The sequence below is a fragment of the Talpa occidentalis genome, unplaced genomic scaffold (genome assembly GCF_014898055.3).
Source record: "Talpa occidentalis isolate TD23 unplaced genomic scaffold, MPIMG_talOcc4v2.1 talOcc4.16, whole genome shotgun sequence".
Taxonomy (NCBI): Eukaryota; Metazoa; Chordata; class Mammalia; order Eulipotyphla; family Talpidae; genus Talpa; species Talpa occidentalis.
Window position 1 is genome coordinate 35024218 of NW_023601653.1, and position 19569 is coordinate 35043786.

The window sequence follows — 19569 nt, forward strand, 5'->3', positions numbered from 1 at the left end:
CACAATAACTCTATGACACAGATACTTTGATTCATAGATGTAAAGTAATTTACTCAAGGCCATATATCTAGTAAGGAGACACAGCTCTGATTTACATCCAGAGGTTTCAGAGTCAAGGACAGGAGCTCTTATTCACTTAGATGGACACTTTCAAGTCAGCAATTTCTTTAAGTCTCACAGGGGACTTAGTCTCCCATTTCACATTGTTGAGTAAAGCTATCTATATAAAAACATTTATTAAATTTTAAATGTGTGGGGACTTTGGTACCTTCATTGTCTAAAGTTCTCATTTTTTCTATTATTCATTTCAGGTTTGTGGCTATAGCATACATTAGGAACTTGATAAAGATCTTCCCATGGACAATATTAGTAGCATAATAGATGGCAAGATAAAGTATCTTACAAGTTTTTTGCTCAAGCCCTAGTTTATGAGTAAGAAAAAAAAATTTTTTTTAGTTCTTTGCAAGCATGTGTTTAAAAGTGGGAATATAAAGTAGGGGTTAAGAGCTGAGACTTATTTTTAGACAGCTTGAGTTAGAATCTGGCAGACTTTTTGATCATAAGTCAACAGCCTAATATTTCAATAAGTCAAAAGCCTAATAGCTTAGAAATATTAAATATTAAATATTAAACTAATATTTTCTTCTTCATAAAATGAGATATAATAATACCTATATTATTAGTATACATGGTTGTAAGTACATAGTAACTATTTTGTTTTGGGATCATAGGCATGACACATGGTGGAAATTGTGCAAGGGCTTAGGGAAACATTAACAAACCATCATTCCTTTTCTCAAGAAACTTGCTGTTTACTGTGGCCTATAACTGTCATGTTGGTTAAGTACACTATTGAACTGTTCATATGTTATTATTAGTGTATGAAGGAGGGAGGGCCAATTTCTGCCTGTGAAGGTCAAGGGACAGGGGGAAAAGGGAGTATATGGGAACATTTGTTCCTTCTGTTTGACTTTTCTGTAAATCTAATGCTGCTCGAGAAGTGAAATCTATTAATTTAAGCAAATAAGATCAGGGTGACTTCTCAGAAGGGCCTGTGTGAGAAATGAGTCTTAAAGGATATTGTTGGTGAGGAGGCCTGAGAAAATGACTGGAATAAAGTCTGGAAAGGTAGGTTAGATTCAATGATATTTTTGGAGTTCTCTGATATGTCATTTTTTCAATTGAAATGTCATTTTTAAAATCCTTATGGAAATATTACTAATGGAATAATTTATCTTATATTTTAAGTTACCTCACATGTATATTTCTATTTAAAAGTAAATTGTGTTATAACATAGTTCATGAATCAAGCATACATAATTTTTGAAAATATTCTTTTTTTTAAAAGCAAATAATTTTTTTAAAGATTTATTTATTTATATAAGAACCGGGGTACAGGTCATATGTGCGGGTGGGCAAGAGAATTCACCAGAGACAGAGCAGGGAACAGAACAGGCAGATGACAGAAATACACTGCTGAGGGGAGCAGCAGGCGAGACAGAAGAGGTCTGCCCCACCATCTGGGTATCTCTGTGGCTGGCGGGGATCGAACCGGCACTGTAGAGGCTGTGGACAGCTTCGCAGCACAGCGCTCAACCACCTGTGCCATCAGGGAGGCCCGAAATATTCTTAATGTAAGTGACAAGGGATTAATATCTTTAACTTTCAAATAATCCAAAAATATCAATAAGACAGAAACTGCATGGGCAAAATACATGCAATTTGCAAAAGAAAGAAATATGATTAATCTACATATGAGCTGTTCAACCTCAGTAGAAAACAAAGAAATGCAACATAAAGGATACACTATTTTCACTTAACAAATTAGCAAAAGAATTATGCATATTTTTGTTCAATGTAGTCATAATTGGCCTAAGTTTGGGAAAATGGGCATGGTCACAAAGACGACTTGGCAGTAGGTATCAAAGGCTCTAAAAATGGTCACTGCTTTCTCCAGCAAGTCTACTTGACAAATTTATCCCAAGTATATGATCATATATGGGCACATAGATTTAGTTACACTGGTTCAGTGTAGCAACAATAAAAAGAAAGAAAAACTGGAAAAAAGTCACCTCTATCAATAAAAAATAGATCAATAAATACATATATACATGATATGGGATACTATCCTTAAAAATGATTTTTTAGGAAAATAATATCATGAAGCAATATTGATAATGTACTATAATATTTAAAGACAGTATGTATAAATAATCCTATTTTAGTTAAAATGTATACATGAATAAAAAAAGGACTGAAAAGATATATGCTTGGGACTCCATGGTGACCCAGGGGTTAAAGTCTCAGCACTATCAAGCTATCGCCAGCCACTGCCACATGAGTTCTATCCCCCATCTTTGGCCAGGGAGCTGACCTACATGGCCCAGAGACCTCTCCTGTTTCACCCATTGCTCCCCTCAGCAGTATATTTCAGTAGATCCTCCTATTCTGTTCCCCACTGTCTATGGTGAATTCTCTCACCCCCTGCACCTCTGGCCTACACCCCAGTTCTTGTATGCATAAATAAGTAAAAATAAATCTTAAAAAATACATATGCTTATAAAGAATATTAAACTAAGTAATATTGACCTCTAGATGGTAGAATCCCTGATAACTTTTATTTGTTCTACATAATTACCATTATTTTTCATAGAGAATTTGTAGTTATACAATTTATCAATATTTAGATATCTATTTCATCTAGGTTGATTATAGGCTCCTTTATATCATATAATAAAGGTAATTTATGTATTTAATTACATTATTAATATATTTATATGTCATTTATAAGTATATTGTACATTGGCTAATATATTTGTGTTTATATATAAGGAATCTACCTTAGTGGCTGGTATAGAATAACTACTTATTTGATAAATGATCAATAAAATAATGTTTTTCACTGTTGATTAAAACTCTTTGTGTGTGTACTCCCTTTTTTGTTTCATTAGTGTACTTTACATTACTTAACACATAGAATAAATTCATTATAGATTGTTGAAAATTGACCCACATTAATAACTTTTAGGAACTATCCTATTCTGCTTTAATTTTTGATGAGACACAGAGATGGCTCTAAAAGAATGAAAGTAGCAATATTCAAGAATCAGCTTTGGCCCTATTTAAAAAAAACATGCTAAATTAGCACCTTAAATAACACTTATTGTTTCACATGGACTTGTGGGATGGCCAGGATTTCTGGTCTTGGCTGGTTTAACTGATTGTTAATTGTTCTGGATATAGGACTGAAAGGTGTGACGTGGCCGCACTACAAGTCTGGGGGTTGGTTAGATGACTGCTGGGGCCCCAGGGCCGGCTTGCCACACATCTCTCGTTACTCAGCGTTAGTCTAAGCTTTTTCCATTCCTGGACGTCACAAGGTTCCTAAGCAAGCCCTCATACATCAGCACTTTAAAGCCTTTGTTTGCTATGTCTCGTTGACCAAAGTGAGACATGACTAAGCCTAATTTCAGAGATTGGAGCTACAAAGTCACAATACAGAACAATATACACAAGGATAGGAAGAATCGGTTGCCACTTTGGCAACTGACTGCAATTTATAATAGTGACATTATTGGAATTGTGAAGATATTCTAAATATACTAAAAATATTTGACATTTGATTACATTTTATAATTTTTGAGCTTTTTAATAAATAAAATATGTATACCGTAATCACTCAGTACTTGTGTTTATTACTGTGTGCTAAAGGAAATTCATCCCAAGCATGAAGCAATACTGTGAGTAAACGGTGACTGAAATGTAAAATCCAAAGGAGGTAATACTAAATGATAAAGATAAAAATATAGAATAAAGCAAGATGGCAAAGTACTTTGATGGCAAACTTTAAGGACTCTGGATTTTGTCCTATGAACAATAAAAAGCATGGAGGCTTTTAGGCAGATGAGTAGCAAAGTCAGATTTGCATTTAAAAAGCTTAATCTGAGCTATATGAGATGATTGTTAACTATTGTGGTAATCATTTCACAATATATGTAAATCAAACCATCATGTTATACTTCTTAAAGTTATACAGCAGCAAAATTGTTGCTATTGCTGATTAAATGATTGCATTTAATCTGGAGATGATATAAGGGATTAATTTCAAGGGGGAATGATCAGGAAACTAATGGAGTTTCCAGGCAAAAGAAGAGTCTAGACTTGAGGAGTAGAATCATAAATGGAGAAGTTTTTAGGAAGTAAAATTGTATTTTAATTTTTTTAGATTGATTGGTTGAGGGGATGAAGGTGAGGGATATGTAAAGCAATAATTCCTAGGTTTTTAAATGACACGTACAGGGACTATTATTCCACCAATGGAAGTAAATATAGGGTGGAGAGGAAGATAAGTTTAATGGTGGACATGCTGAGTTTTAAATTTTGGTGGAGCATTCAGGAGATCTTCAGTAGACAATGTGACTCTAAAGTCTGAAGGAAATTCTAGACCAGAACTATAGAGTAAGACAGTGCTATGCTGGTAAATTTTTAACAACCAGCTCTGGAGTGAGTGCAGGGTCTTAATTTATAACTTTTTGCCAATTTCTGTAAATATTTCCACTATGCCAATTTTAAGTAATCAATGTGATATCACTGAGGTTGGAATTGGAAAAAAAAATAGTATGGTCAGATATTGTGAGCTGCTGAGAGCTAGTTCTACACTAGTGATCATAAACATATTCTGAGTCTAGTTACTTTATTTTTTTAAAAGATTTATTTATTTATTCATATAAGAGCTGGGGTACAGAAAAGAGGCATGGAGGATGAGAGGTTTCACCAGAAACAGAGTGGGGAACAGAACAGGCAGATTGACCAAAGTACATGCTGAGGGAAGCAGTGGGCGAGACAGGAGAGGTCTGCTGCGCCATGTGGATTTCTCCCTGGCCAGCAAGGGATCGAACTCATGCTGCAGAGGCTGTGGATTGCTTCGTAGTGCGGTGCTTAACCCCTTGCGCCACCAGGGAGGCCCTGAATCTGGTTACTTTACCTAAAATAAATCTAATTCTCAAAATCCCAGCAAAGTAATTATTATTTCCTTTATATTCAAAAGCACATGGCTAGTAAATGTTAGAGCTAGTTTCAAGTCCAGCTCAGTCTAACTCCTAAGACCATGCCTCATATATTCCATTAATTTTTGTTAGTAATTTCAGTTTATTTTCTTAATGGACTCTTTTTTTCCCCCTGCTTAAGTTGCCACACAAAATCTGTAGTTACACTTTCTTTGTAAAGCTATTGTGCAGGATGTATATACCATATTGAAAAAAAGCATAAAAGTTTCTGCACAATATGTCATTTTCTGGTTCAGGCAGACTCTGATCACTTGCATCAAACATTTATATTAGAAGTGTTAGTGCACTTTATTCTGTGCCTTCTTATATTCTTGGTCAGGTTCTCCCTCAAAGCAGAGCCTGAGAGGATGATTCTTGTTTAAATGTTTTAAGAAATTTCTTTCAGGATAGGAGGAATGACACAGGGAGATAAGGGAGGCAGGCCAGGCCAGAGGGGACACAGAGTGATGGTGGGGGTCTTAGCTTCACACTACGTTTAATCTGATTTCACAGGGATGTTGTGACATATAAATTATATTGCAGAATTAATCTTACATTGAACGGAGCAGATTGGTTTTTGAAACCTACTTATCAGTCAGTTATTAGCAATGTGGTGTCCTGTGAGGGGTGGTAGAGGTAGCTTGTGCAGGGAGGGAAGCTTAACTTCACAGGCCTGGTGGCTCCTGTCAGCTGAGGTGAATTCTCTGGAGAAAAATCTGCTCCCTTGGCACCTGGTATGGGAGCCTGGGTCAAACACCAACATTGTCCACCATAAGAGTAATTCTCAAAGTCCATTGCCTTGTGTAGCAGCATCAGCACAGTAACTACAGCAACAACAAAATGTCTTCTGAAGTAGCATCATGAATTGTTAGATTTTATTCATTTCTGTGTGAAAGCTGATGAATTTGCAAACTGAAGAAGAAGGTTGTAGATTAGGAGTCAATATAAAAGTTTAATAATTCATGAGAGAATAAACTAATTGTAGCACCCAACAACTTCCATTCAGCCAGTGTTGTATTGAGATCTTACTATGTGCCAGGTCCCACACTAGGGGTTGGTGATGTAGAGGTAAACAGATATTCCACCCTCCCCCAATAAGGAGTCTAAAATACAGTGGATTAATAAAATGTTATATATATAAATGCACACAGATCATATGTGATAGTTGCATATTTTTGTCAGATAAAAAGCAACTCCTATGTTTTCAACATTATATGATGACAAATTTCTATTTCCGTTTTCCCTTCCTGCACTCAAAATTTTTCCCGTGGGTTTGATGGATAGGATAATGATATAATACGGGAAAAATTGGAATGTTATGACTAAACAGATATATATTTAAACTTCAGAGCAGGATCATTCTGTAACTTAAACCTTGGCAAGTTACCTAATCAGTTTGAGCCTTTGTTTCTTCATCTCTAAAGAAAGTGGCATTAAAAATACCTATTGTGGGGCCTCCCCTGGTGGCGCAGCGGTTGAGTGCCGGGTTGCGCAGCGCCAGTTCGATCCCCGGCCACCGGCCACCGGCGAGGGTCCCACACACACACACAAAAAAAAACCTGTTAATGTGTGGTGTTCAAACAATGTTCGCTCTTTCCTCCTTCCAGTAACTATATGTTGAATGTGGGCTTTGAAAGAGAAGGAAAGAAAACAGAGAGCCGGTTCTCAATTACTTTAGGATTATATGACAGTGTAAAGCTCTGAATCTGCACAATTTCTGTCCTGAACATTAGTACTGCTACAAATTGTTGGTGCTAGGCAAAAATCTGGGGAAGCTAGCCTTATTCTTTGTAAACTGAAAAATTCTAATTATTTTCCTATTTCAAAGTTATTTGAGGAAAAAGGAAGCCATTGATCAGGATGGCCTGTTTCTCTGACTGAATTTTTCTATTTCCTTCTCCAAGTCATCACGAAGAGAGAAAAGCAGGGTCACCTGACTCAGGGTCCTGTAGAAAAGAACTCACCATCAGCTACTTAGCTAATCCTGCAGATGAGATTTAGCAGAAAGGTGGTGAGACCAAAAAATGCAAGATTTTTTGGGCCTTATTGCTTGGTCAAAACTACAGAAAAATGTGACAAAGACAGTTTTTTCCTTTGATGTTCCTGACTGACCTCTTCTTCCTCTCCCCTTCTCCCGTCGTTTTGGGCACACAGGGCTCTCAAATGCTTTCCTCCCTTTCCTTTAGAGGAGGGTCTGGTCAATTAATTTTAATTTATCAATGTTATAATCCCATCAGGGGTGTTTTCTTATCTCCAAGGGAATGAGGACAAAGTCAGATAAATACATATTTTTTAAAAATGAATTTTATGACTTAAAAAATTAATCAATGAATTAATTCATTTGTAATTTAGGTTTCCATTGGATAACCCCATTGGGTATCGCCACCACCAAATTACGCATGGTCCACACCATCGCCCATTGCGCTTCCTTCTCTCTTTGTTCTAACCCTCCTCTGCCCCCTTTAGACAAGCTTAAAATATATATGGTCAATTTTAGAAATCTATGAATCTATAAGCAATATGAGAAAGGTGTTTAATGAATATGTGACTTTGTCTAACCAAGACAGTTGAGGTGGTAACACGAGAAAGCAACAAGTATGGTGGTTTATTCATTCTGCCTTTTCGAGCAATAGTGTAATAATATTCTAATTTTCTTTTGTGGAATTACCTGTCCCCTATGAAATGAAAATGCCGTAAGTCCATAAAGCTATGTACCTGCCTCACTAATTGAGGAGTGAGCAGGGGTCCCAAGAATCTTTCTGACATTCTCTTCTTGGTTCTTTGACTCTTCAGTGGAATGCTGGGATAAGGGGAATGCGCCTCTTGTTCTGTGACGGCTCTCTGTCCAAATAGCCGGACAGTTCCTATTCCTGACACTATGGACACTGCCTGTTTTGCCCTTTCTGGTCTTGGCACTTCAGATTTTGCTTTATTTCTGTGAGCATTCCATTATCTTCCAGAACCAGGGACACTTATTTAGCCAGGGCACTCATAACCAAAGAGCCACATCTGACACAAGGTGTCAGGAGACATGATGGTTTTCTGTGAAGTACTGAACACTTCTGTCTTTCCTTTTTCATGTGTGAAAAGGAAATGGTTGGGTACATGGCTGCTGATTTCTGCTCTAACTCAAAGAGGAATGACCATATCAGGCTAGCCCTTTAACTCATTCTACTCTACCTCTTTCTGTTCACTTCAAGTATAAGGCAAGAGTGATTAATAATTCTGTACATATGCCTGTTCTTTGATGTACAGGTTGGGGGCTAATGCACTTTCCCATTAACAGCAACTTCTAATTTGGTCTCTTAGTGAGCTTCAGCCTCTAGGCCCTGGAGTCCATTTAAGGTCATTTATGCGGAGGCCACATCTGTGGTATCTGAATTATCTGGCTAAGCATCCTGAACTCTTTGGATATTTGCCAACTACATGCTAGATCAGGGCCTGTGAGAATGACCTCATTTTGAAAGACTCTTTAAATGGCAAGAAAAATCACATCTGAGAAAAAGGAAAACATGGGCAAAGAGCCTAAGGAAGGGGCACAGCTGGGTATCATTAGCAATAATCAAACAATATCCAGTATAAAAGAAACCGAAAGTGATATGGGAGCAGGATGTATATATGTGTATGTGTATACATGTTTATGTATATATTTATGTGCATGTTTGTATGTGTCTATATAAGAAAGTAATATTTAAACGTTTTTAAAAAATCTTATCTCCTCACACCTAACTTGAATCATTCTACTGTATCCCAGTGGGAGTGTTTGATGTATCAAAATCATCTTAGAATGTCATGGGCTTTGAAGCAGCTACTTTGATCCTGTAGATACAGAGGAGGGTTAAATAATTACATTATTAACAACAAAAAATGTGCAAATACTAAACAGCTGCTGGAAAATCAAAGAAGTGTGAAAAGCAGATCCATGAATGGTTCCTATCCTTTTTTCTCCAGTGATTACATATTTTATAAAGATTAATTTTCTGAATGTAAAATAATACTTTTTTTAAGAATATGTAACTTGGGAAATTTATGGCATATATACAAAGGAGTAAATAAATATTACCTGTATGCTTACCATCCTGAGATATTACTAATATTTTGATGTGTTTTCTATATATAGCTGGTTTTATTTTTTTTTAAGATTTATTTATTTATGCATACAAGAACTGGGGTACAGGCCAGAGGTGTGGAGGGTGAGAGGATTCACCAGAGACAGAGTGGGGAACAGAACAGGCAGACTGACTGAAATACACTGCTGAGGGGAGCAGTAGGTGAGACAGGAGAGGTCTGTTGTGCCATGTGAGTAGCTCCCTGGCCAACCGTGGGTTTGAACTTGTGCTGCAGGGGCTGTGGATAGCTTCTTAGTGCTGTGCTTAACCCCTTGCTCCACCAGGGAAGCCCCCAAAGATGGTTTTAATGAAATAATTCAAATTTTGAATTTACTGAACTTAATTAGGGAATTCTTCTAATTCTGAACATGTATTTGGGTACCAATTTACTAAACAGAAACAAAAGTTTCCTTAGCACTTATTAGTGGAGCTTTACAAATAGACTTTCAAAATGGCTGTCCTACACAAACACATTGATTCAAAAGAACACCTGTATCCCTATGTTTATTGCAGCACTATTTATAACAGGTAAAACCTGGAAACAGCCCAAAACCCCAAAAATAGATGATTGGATCAAGAAGATGTGGTATATATACACAATGGAATACTATTCAGCAATCAGAAAAGATAAACTCATGCTATTTTCAGCAATGTAGATGGAGCTAGAAGGAATTATGCTCAGTGAAATAAGCCAGAAGGAAAAAGAAAAACATTGGATGGTTTCACTTATAGGAGGAATATAGAGGAACTAAATAAGACATCAGTGTAAAAAAAAAAATAATAATACAAAACACAACAAAGCAAAAACAGACAATTATAAATGAGACATCCTGCAGGGGAGGAGGAGGGAGAGGGATCGGAGGGAGGGAGGAGCACAGGGGACTGAGGTGATGGTGCACGGGTGCCTTGGAAAAGGAAATTCTATGGGGACTATACCTGAGGGGGTGGGGAAAGCAAATATTGTTTAAAAATGTACAATGATGTAAAAAATAAATAAAAAAACCAAAACAAAATTGCTGTCCTAGTGTTGTAAACCAGTGTTACCTTAATTAAAATACCTGTCATGAAGATTTTCTCTTTGAAGCTTAAATTTGACCTTTATTCTTTGTCCCCACCTCTACCCCATTCTATTCACTTTAACTCATGGTACTCTACCACTTTCTGTTCACTTCAAGTGTAAGCCAAGAGCCCTCACAACCACACGAATCCAAAGCACATGCCAATGTAGTAAGACACTGTCAGTAATAATGCATGAGGTACGACACCAAAGGCTTTTTATATATTATTCATTTAATCCTCACAAAACCTTATGATAAAGAGACTATTAAAATGCTTGTTTTACTGATATAGAAATTAAATCTCAGAGAAATTAAGTGACTTACTCAAGATAATCATAAACTGGTTATTGGTAAAGCTGACATTGCAGCTCAAGTCTATCAGATCCCAAAGCTACCATGCTGCTGTAGCACAAAAGGGAGAAGAAGGTTCTTTCCTGGTGGTGCAGGGGTTAAAGTCTCAGTGCTATTAAGCAATCACCAGTCACTGCCACCTGAGTTCAATCCCCAACCAGGGAGCTAGCCCACATGACATAGCAGACCTCTCCTGTCTCACCTGCTGCTCCCCTCAGCAGTGTATTTCAGTAGATCTGCCTGTTCTGCTCCCCGCTCTGTCTCTGGTGAATCCTCTCACCCCCTGTCCTTCTGGCCTATACCCCAGTTCTTGTATGCATAAATTAATACATCTTTTTAAAAAAGGGAGAAGAAAAGACATATTTAGATAAAATTGTTAACGTCTGTGTTTAGCATTCTTAACTCTCATGCAATAGGACCCCTTTGCAAGAGTAGTGTTTGATGAGAAAAAGAGAATCCATTAAAGGTTTTCTGTATCAAGGTGAGTGGAATGCTCTGAACATCATGCTGTTGATAGGGAACATTGGCTTCTAGAATAGTAAACCATCTAAAGCTATACCAAGATCTAACTCAACTCCTTCAATGTACAGATTTAAAAAAGGCTTGAAGAGGTGACGTTACAATTTCTAGGCAAGAATACAGTATGGCCCAGAATATAGGTCTCTTGATCTAATCTAGAACTCTCTGATCACACCAAGTACTGTTTGTTTCATAATGAAGATTAATCTGATGAAACAAAATTATTTGGAATAGACTTTGGAGAGTATTGCTGTTCTATCTGCTAGATGAATTCTCTAGGCTCAATTATTTTAGGCCAAGGACACAAAATGACATCTTTACTTTGAAGGCTTTTGTATCTTTCTGGTATTTTATCAGTGAAATCACATGAGTTTCAACCTATTCATATCCCTAAGTTCTGAAATCCCCTTGTGAAACTTTTTCTGTGCCATCTGTTCCATGTGTTGTTTTAATTTATATGGAACCACTTAAGGCAGAAGTTATGCCTGAAATGGTTTCATATTGCAACGTGTGTTCTCTTTCTCTATTTGGCTCTTTGTTTTAACTTTTAAAATGGAAAAATATGTTGAACACAAAGAGTGACCAAATGAAACAGCAGTGTAAAACACAGTCCTTCATGTAGTTTAAAGAACAAGGCATTTAGAATATAATAAGAAAATTAATGCAGATAGATTTATACCTGTTTGAATTCCTATGACTTCCTCATAAATAAACTTAACTTGGAAGAGTTTTTTTCTGAATTTTTCCATCATAAATGATGTGCTGATCTTCAATCTAGAACTGAGAGTCATATTATTTTTTATTCAGGTGTTTTAATTGAAGTAAATTTAGTTTATTGTATTATATAAGTTTTAGATATATAGCATTATAATTTGACATCTGGACAGAGTTCATCTTGATCCAAAAAAGTCAAATCTAGTTTCTGCCTACTACAATGGAATTGATCCCCTTTACCTGTGTCACCTTCCCAACCATTTTTCCCTTTGATAACCACTGACCTTTTCTTTGTGTCTAAGAATTTGTCTTGAAGGTAGTTTGGAAGGTAGTTACTTGTCTTTCCCATTTGCTTTGACTTTAATCTTGACCTTGAGTCTCTGAATTTGACGACTTAAAATAACTAGGTTGCAGAAATAACAAGAGCATTTCTCATAAGGATACAAATGATGAGAACAGAATGTCCATTTAGCTCACTTCTGAAAAAGTGAGCTGGAATTCCCAGAAGACTGGATAAAAGTAGATAGTGGGGAGAAGATGTTATCAGATTTGTAGAATTCTGAAATAATTCAGTGAATGTCATTTGACTAAGCATATGTTTTGGAAAACTAAGCTCTTTCAGCATACACCCACAACATTTACTATAGTGTCATTTCAAGTGAGTACATATGGATTTCTTATATTAATGCTTTTTCTTTGTGTTTGTTAAAGGCTGGGTTTGTGTAAATGAAATGCAGAGAAGGATATTAAATGCTTGGTGACAAATTAGGGTGATGCACACCTACAATTTATACATCTAGGTATCTAATGCATCATTATTTTAGGAAGAAAAGCAAGTATATAATTAAGGAATGACTACCTTTATAAATCTCTTGCATTTAAAAATGCTCATACATTAAGCAAATTCAGTTTCATTTCATATATATTTAGGTATGTAATATGAAAATGGCCATTTGTACATTTTGTAATTGAAATATGTCGGACATATAACATTGTGTACATTTAAGGTAACTAGTATATTAACTTGATACATTTATATATTGTAAAATGATTGTCATTGTGCTAATAATTAGTACCTCTCACATTATATAATTTCTTTATAGTGGGTAGAATAAGTTCTAATCACTTAGCAAGTTTGATGTTTAATACAGTATTAGGGCCTCCCTGGTGGCGCAGCGGTTGAGCGCTGGGTTGCGAAGCTGCCCGCAGCCTCTGCAGCACCGGTTCGATCCCCGGCTGCTCCCCGGCCACCGGAGGAGGGTCCCACATGGCGTGCAGACCTCTCCTGCCGCCCGCTGCTCCCCTCAGCAGTGTACTTCGGTCCTTCTGCCTGCTCTGCTCCCTGCTCTGGCTCTGGTGAATTCTCTCACCCTCCCACGCTTCTAACTGTACCCAGTGCTTATATAAATAAAATAAATAAATCTTAAAAAAAATAAAAATAAATACAGTATTATTGTCTGTATTCCCTGTATTACATATCTAAGGCTTATTTACTACTCTTTGCAAGTCAAACAACATCTGTATTATCCCCATAAGCCAAATCCTCACATGACCAGCATTATATGCTGTTTCTATAAGTTTGACTTTTTTAGATTCTATATAAGTGATCTCATACAGTATTTGTCTTTGTCTGAATTACCTTACACAGCTAATGTCCTCAAGATTCATCTGTGTTGTCGCAAATTGCAAGATTACCTTCCTTCTCAAGCCTGCATAATATAGCATATATAAAATAACATATATTTCACATCTTTATCTATTCATAGATGAGCACTCAAGTTTTTTTCAATATTTTGTCTATTGTGAATAATATTGCAATAAATATGTGAGCACATACGTCTTTTCAATATCACATTTCCATTTCTTTCATGCATATTCCTAAAAGTGGAATTGCTGGATCATAAAGCAGATCTATTTTACATTTTTTGAGTTACCTCCATGTTGTTTTCCATGATTTACATTTTCACCAATAGTATACAAGATTACTCTTTTATCCACATCCTTACTAAATTTGTTATATCTTGTCTACTTGATGATAGTTATTCTAACAGGCCTCATTGTGGTTTTGATTTGCATTTCCCTGATGAGTAGTGATTTGAGCATACTTTCACATACCTGTTGACCATTTGGATGACTTTGAAAAACTGTCTAGTTAGTTGTTTTTGCTCATTTTAAATTGAATTTTTTGCTATTGATTTGTATGAATTTGTGCATTTTAACATACACAAGTTATATAGTATTTATATATATGTTTGTCCTTATAACTTTGGCATGTAACACAAAGAAAATTCACAGTATTGATCCATTCAGAAGTCTTTTTCTCAATTCCCTGACAGTGGCAGAAGTTGAGGGGAAAAGAAATGTTTCCACATTCCACATTTTCATAAAAGAAACCATATGCATGATGTTGAGTGATGCACTCTTATGTGGGACTTAGATTCATTTATCATCAAATATTTATTAAATGTGTACTCTATACCAATTACTGGGTTCAATTCTGCATACACATTGATGTATAAAATTTACGCTTTCCATACTTCCTGAAACTTCCAATCCTATGGGGAAGACAAAAAATAAATATTCATAAGTTGTGAAAATACAATAAAAGAAACAGAGAAGTCAAATAGAAAATATTTGGGGTCAAGGAGATGGGCAGGGAAGTTCTCATGAAGAGACAACATTTAAATGGAATGTCTGATAAAATGAGGTGGTGCTTTTAGTTGCTATCATTTATTGAATTATCAGCCTGGGCTAATTTTTTTAGTATATTATTTAACAACTCTATGATATTATGTCTACATTACAGATTTGCAAGTGATGGTCTTAGTTACAAGTGTCATAAAGCTAGTAAGAAGAGGAAGAAAGGCAGGGCAAGGCTGGGCATAATCCTGGTTCTGTATCCAGAGTCCATAGCCTGTAAAAGCAGTCATTTCATTTCTGGAAAAATTATCATAAAGGAATAACCAGAAATTCAAATACAAATTCTGGTTAATGGATGATTCCCTCAACTCACAGCTTATAAAACATCTGCTAGTTTCTTAGTTGGGAACGGAAGAGGGATTTCAGATTGAGTTATAGTTTCATTGAAAACCACTTCCCTTCTTCCATTTGTAAATGATTTATTTGTCAGAGGTTATAAAACAGGTAACCGAAGTGGTCAGATTTTATCAGGTCATACTCAGAAAAAGGCAAAGAAAGGGAGTGGAAAGGGAAGAGAGAAAGTAAAAAAGCAAGAAATAACCACAGAAGAAATGGATTTTGAGCAATGAGAGAAATCTTTCAGTTATAGGTTAACCTCAAAAATACTGTTTTCTCCCCATAATGTAAAACTAGTGAAGGTTCAAGGGTCATCAAAACACAATTGTAGAAGGAATTCTCAGACCTGTTTCAAGAAGCCTTAACACAGTGTCCTCACCTAATGGACATATCTCCAACATTTTTCCTTAACTTCATGGAATTGTGCAAAATTAAATAGATACAGAAAACTTAGGGCAATAGAAAATATATTTGAGGAATCTACATAACTGGGTTTGAAAGTTGACAGCTTTTGTAATGATCATTGCATAAAGCAGGTGGAGAGAATGAAAACTCCTTGTCAATTAGAAAATTCATCCTGATCCAGGGACTGGTTTGGTACCACCTAGATTATGGTCCCTTAGGGGGCAAAATAATGAAACATAACAGAAAAATTACCCAAAGATTGGAAATAATACAAAGAAGAAAAAGGCAGCCACTTAGTACATAGCAAGGATTACTATTGACTCAAGACCTAGACTAAGAAAGTTCACTTTGTAAGGTAACTCGGAGACCTTGACAGGTAGAGATGGTGAAGCCCAGTGGAACAGATAAACCCAGACTTATGGCCGAATGGTCATTACCAGTTTATATTTAATCCAACAATCTTACCCTAATATTACTTTGTTATATTTCCTATAAGTACCTTGGCACTCAGGCTTTTTGTACTTGTCATAATATCTTACTCATTAATTCCCTCAGTTATTGAGTTAAATAAAATCTTTTACATGTGTTAATTTTATATTGGAGAGCATGATTTGACTTTTTGAAAATTATACTATAATATGGAAGACAAAGAATCTATCCTCCTGCCTCAGTTTTATTGATGCCCAGTGAAATGGGTTGTTTGTATGCTTTTTGTGCTTTGCCTATTTATTTCTATTACTTAACTTTTAATAATATGTATATTTATGCCTGTTAATCAAACCTCCACAAAGGAGGTTTTAGTCTTTTAAATTATTTCTTTTGCAAACAAATGCTCACAAAAAATTAACTAGGGCAAAATACCCAAATTTGATGAACCCAATTAATATTTGTAATCAGGATTCTAACTGCCTGGGGAAGACAAAATAAGCAGAGGCCAATTTAGTACTACAGCTGAGTAGGGCTGACTTAACCACAGATCCTTCTGTACCTGATTTCCTCCTACATATGCTTTGCAGGGTTTTTTGAGACAAACTTTCTAAAGAGCAGTTGAGTGGGCCAGTAATTTATATCTGCATATCTTCGGTATTTGCCATTCAATAAAGTGAATGGATACCCAATTTTATCATGTATGCTGGGGGTTCTATGTCTACAATGTTCCACCGACTTAAAAGAAAATAGATTCCCATTTGACAAGCAGCATTCATTAATGGATTTCTCCATTGTCACACTGGAAGTTAATGACAGTTGAGATTGCTTTGCGTGATGAGGAAACACTTTCATATGAGTAAAATGGACTGATAACAAAGCATTCCCTTACTGATTCCACATCTCATTTGTCTACATTCCATTAATTCTATACAATGTCATCTCATTGACTAAATGTGTTTTGTTTTTGTTATGCTAATGTATTGTAGAAGTAACACCTTTTAAAAATTCCCAGCTCAAAATATCCTGTATAACAGGTGAAAGGGATAACTTGAACTTTAGGGGGGGTATATAAACACCATCAGTATTTTTCACTTTTGCAAAACAACAGTAACAAAGTAGTTAAAATGTAAATATTCCAACATTGCGTATCACTGTATAAGGACAGGTGCCTTCTATTTCTCATAGTAATTATGTATAGATCCATTAGTCATTTTTCTGCATCGGAGGAGGAAGGGACCAGGGCACTCATTGTCTTGTTATTGAAAAAGAAACTAGATGTTTCCTTTTTATTTTGTTTACTTATTGTAGGCAAGTTAAACCATTGTTGAGTTCCTGGATATGAACATCTTGAAATTTGAACCTTTTTATTGTATCCTGAAACTTAAATCTTTTTCTGAAACAATTCTCTTGCTTTGACAGGAGCTGGTGATGTAATGTTTGGTTAAGTCTGATAACCTTTCCCGTCTAGGTTTTCTTATGTTGAAGAGTTGATCCTTGAAGTAGGTCACTGGGAAGTTTCCTACATAAGCATTTTTGAGTCTTTAATTTGTCCTTCAGTCTAGTGATATCCAGAGACTTACAGGCTCTAATTGATATGTGAGTATTCTCTTAAAATAACAATACTCTATGTCTCATTCAACATAGTGACAAGGCTACAGGCTATTTTCTTCCTGCCCTGAGCAGGGCCTACACAGGAGCACCATGACTAAAGGACCTGAGTTGGCATTGATCTTGGCACCACCTACTCTTGTATGGGTTGTTCCAGCATGGGAGTGGAAATAATTGTCAAAGATCAGGGGAACCAAACCACCCCAAGTTATGTCAACTTTACTGATAATGGATGATTGATTGGTGATGCTGCAAAGAATCAAGCTGCAATGAAACTCACCAACATGGTTTTCAATGTCAAACACCTGATTGGACATAGATTTGATGATGCTGTTGTCCAGTTTGATATGAAACATTGGCCCCTCATGGTGATGAGCAATACAGGCAGGACCAATGCCCAAGTTGAATACAACGGAAAGACAAAAATTTTCTGTCCAGAGGAGGTGTCATCTATGGTTCTGACAAAGAGGAAGGAAATTGCAGAAACCTACCTTGGAAAGACTGTCATTAATGCTGTTGTCACAGTCCTCACTTTACTGGTACAAAAACAGGAAGAGGAAATGGCTACCGGTGAGGTAAGGAACACTGTCTTCTACACATTACCCAGCATACCTATGTCTGACTGATGTCCTCTGTGTGACAGCCTGTTCAATCATGATTTCCAATCTGTACTATCTTTGTCTTTTTAAGCTACAATGTCTCTTGAAAAGAAAAAAGACATATGCAAAAGAAACAAACGAAAAACTTAACAGCCTCTTTCACTTAAGCATTACTGAAATAACTACTATGGAATCGAAGAACACGGAAAAACAATTTGTAAGCCCCTGGTATAGTTTTCAGTTTTTCTTAAATTATGAATCCAAAACAAAGACATAATTTGGCGTTGGCTTGACAGGCACAAAATTGATCTTCCACTCCCTAGTTTATATCTGGTTGATGCTTTTTAACCCTTCTATCCTCACCTGATACCAGGTTAAAAACTCTTCATTTCCTTAGTAAAACTTACCCACTGAAGCCTCCCATGCTGAAGACTCGAGGCTGGGACACCTGTTATCTAGTTTGTGATACCTGCCTTCTCTCCCAGTTGTGTGCTTATACCAAGATTGAATATGCTTTTGTCCTGTGCATGAAGATTGTATTTGCCACTATAATAACTTGAATATTATATAACCAAAGAAGTATGAAAGAAAAAAATAAAAGTTTTGTTTTGTGAAAACTAAAGTTGACAGAAATTAACTTAAAATGAATCATTGACCTAGATATAAGAGCTGAAACTATAAAGAACGTAGGAGATAATCTGAGATTTTTGGTTTAAGTTAAATCTCTTAGATGGGCACAAAACAAAAGGAAAAAAACTGATAAGTTGGACTTCATCCAAAATGAAAACTTTTGATCTCAGATGAAAATAAAAAGGCAAGCCATGAACTGATAGAAAATATTTGCAGCACATAGACTTGATAAAAGCCATAGCCACAATTAAAAAAAAAACTTATAATTCAATAATAAGATAAACAACCCAATTTAAAATAATTTAAAAAAATGAGTAGAAAGATTGAACATATAAGTAAATGGGTAGTGGATGGTAAGAGCATGATTTCTCACTATTGGAGAGGGAATTTGCAGGTGAGCAAGAAGAGACAGCTAGTGAACTTTGCAGGGATTAGAGTGGGAGAAATTTTATGTAATAACTTAACATGTACATAAGTTAATAAATACAGAAGTAATCTCTACACACACAAACAGATCGTGTGCATACATGAGTCAGCAGATGTAATAATCCAGCACTGTCTGCGCGGAGGGCACAGGGAATTTCAAACTCAGTCTGGTCTCCAGAGAGCAGGCAGGCAGTCTATGTCATGAGGCCTCCTGTAACTCATCAGGCGGTTTCCTCTCTGCCTCTGATACTCTGTGTGGTCACATGGTATTTTTATGATTTCACCAAGTACTGCTACATTCTCCAATTTTTCTTACAACTGGTAGTTTTAGCTGATGGAACTGCATGTACATGCGTGCAAATGGTCATCAGCCTCAAGTCCACATGAGTTTAGAGCTCAAGGCCCACCACATCATCTAACTGACTTGTTCTCTCTGTCCCTTAGAATTCTTCAGAGAGGATCTAATTGACCCAGTTTGGGTCGTGTGTGTCTAGGAAACCATGTCACTTGTGTGAACATGGCTCCCGAGCAAGTGACTTCACAGCTCCTGCTCAGGGTCCTGGACTCAGAGACCACTACACTGTCATGAAACTCTTAATTTTTAAATGAAGTCTCCATAAATAACACAGCTAATCCTGAC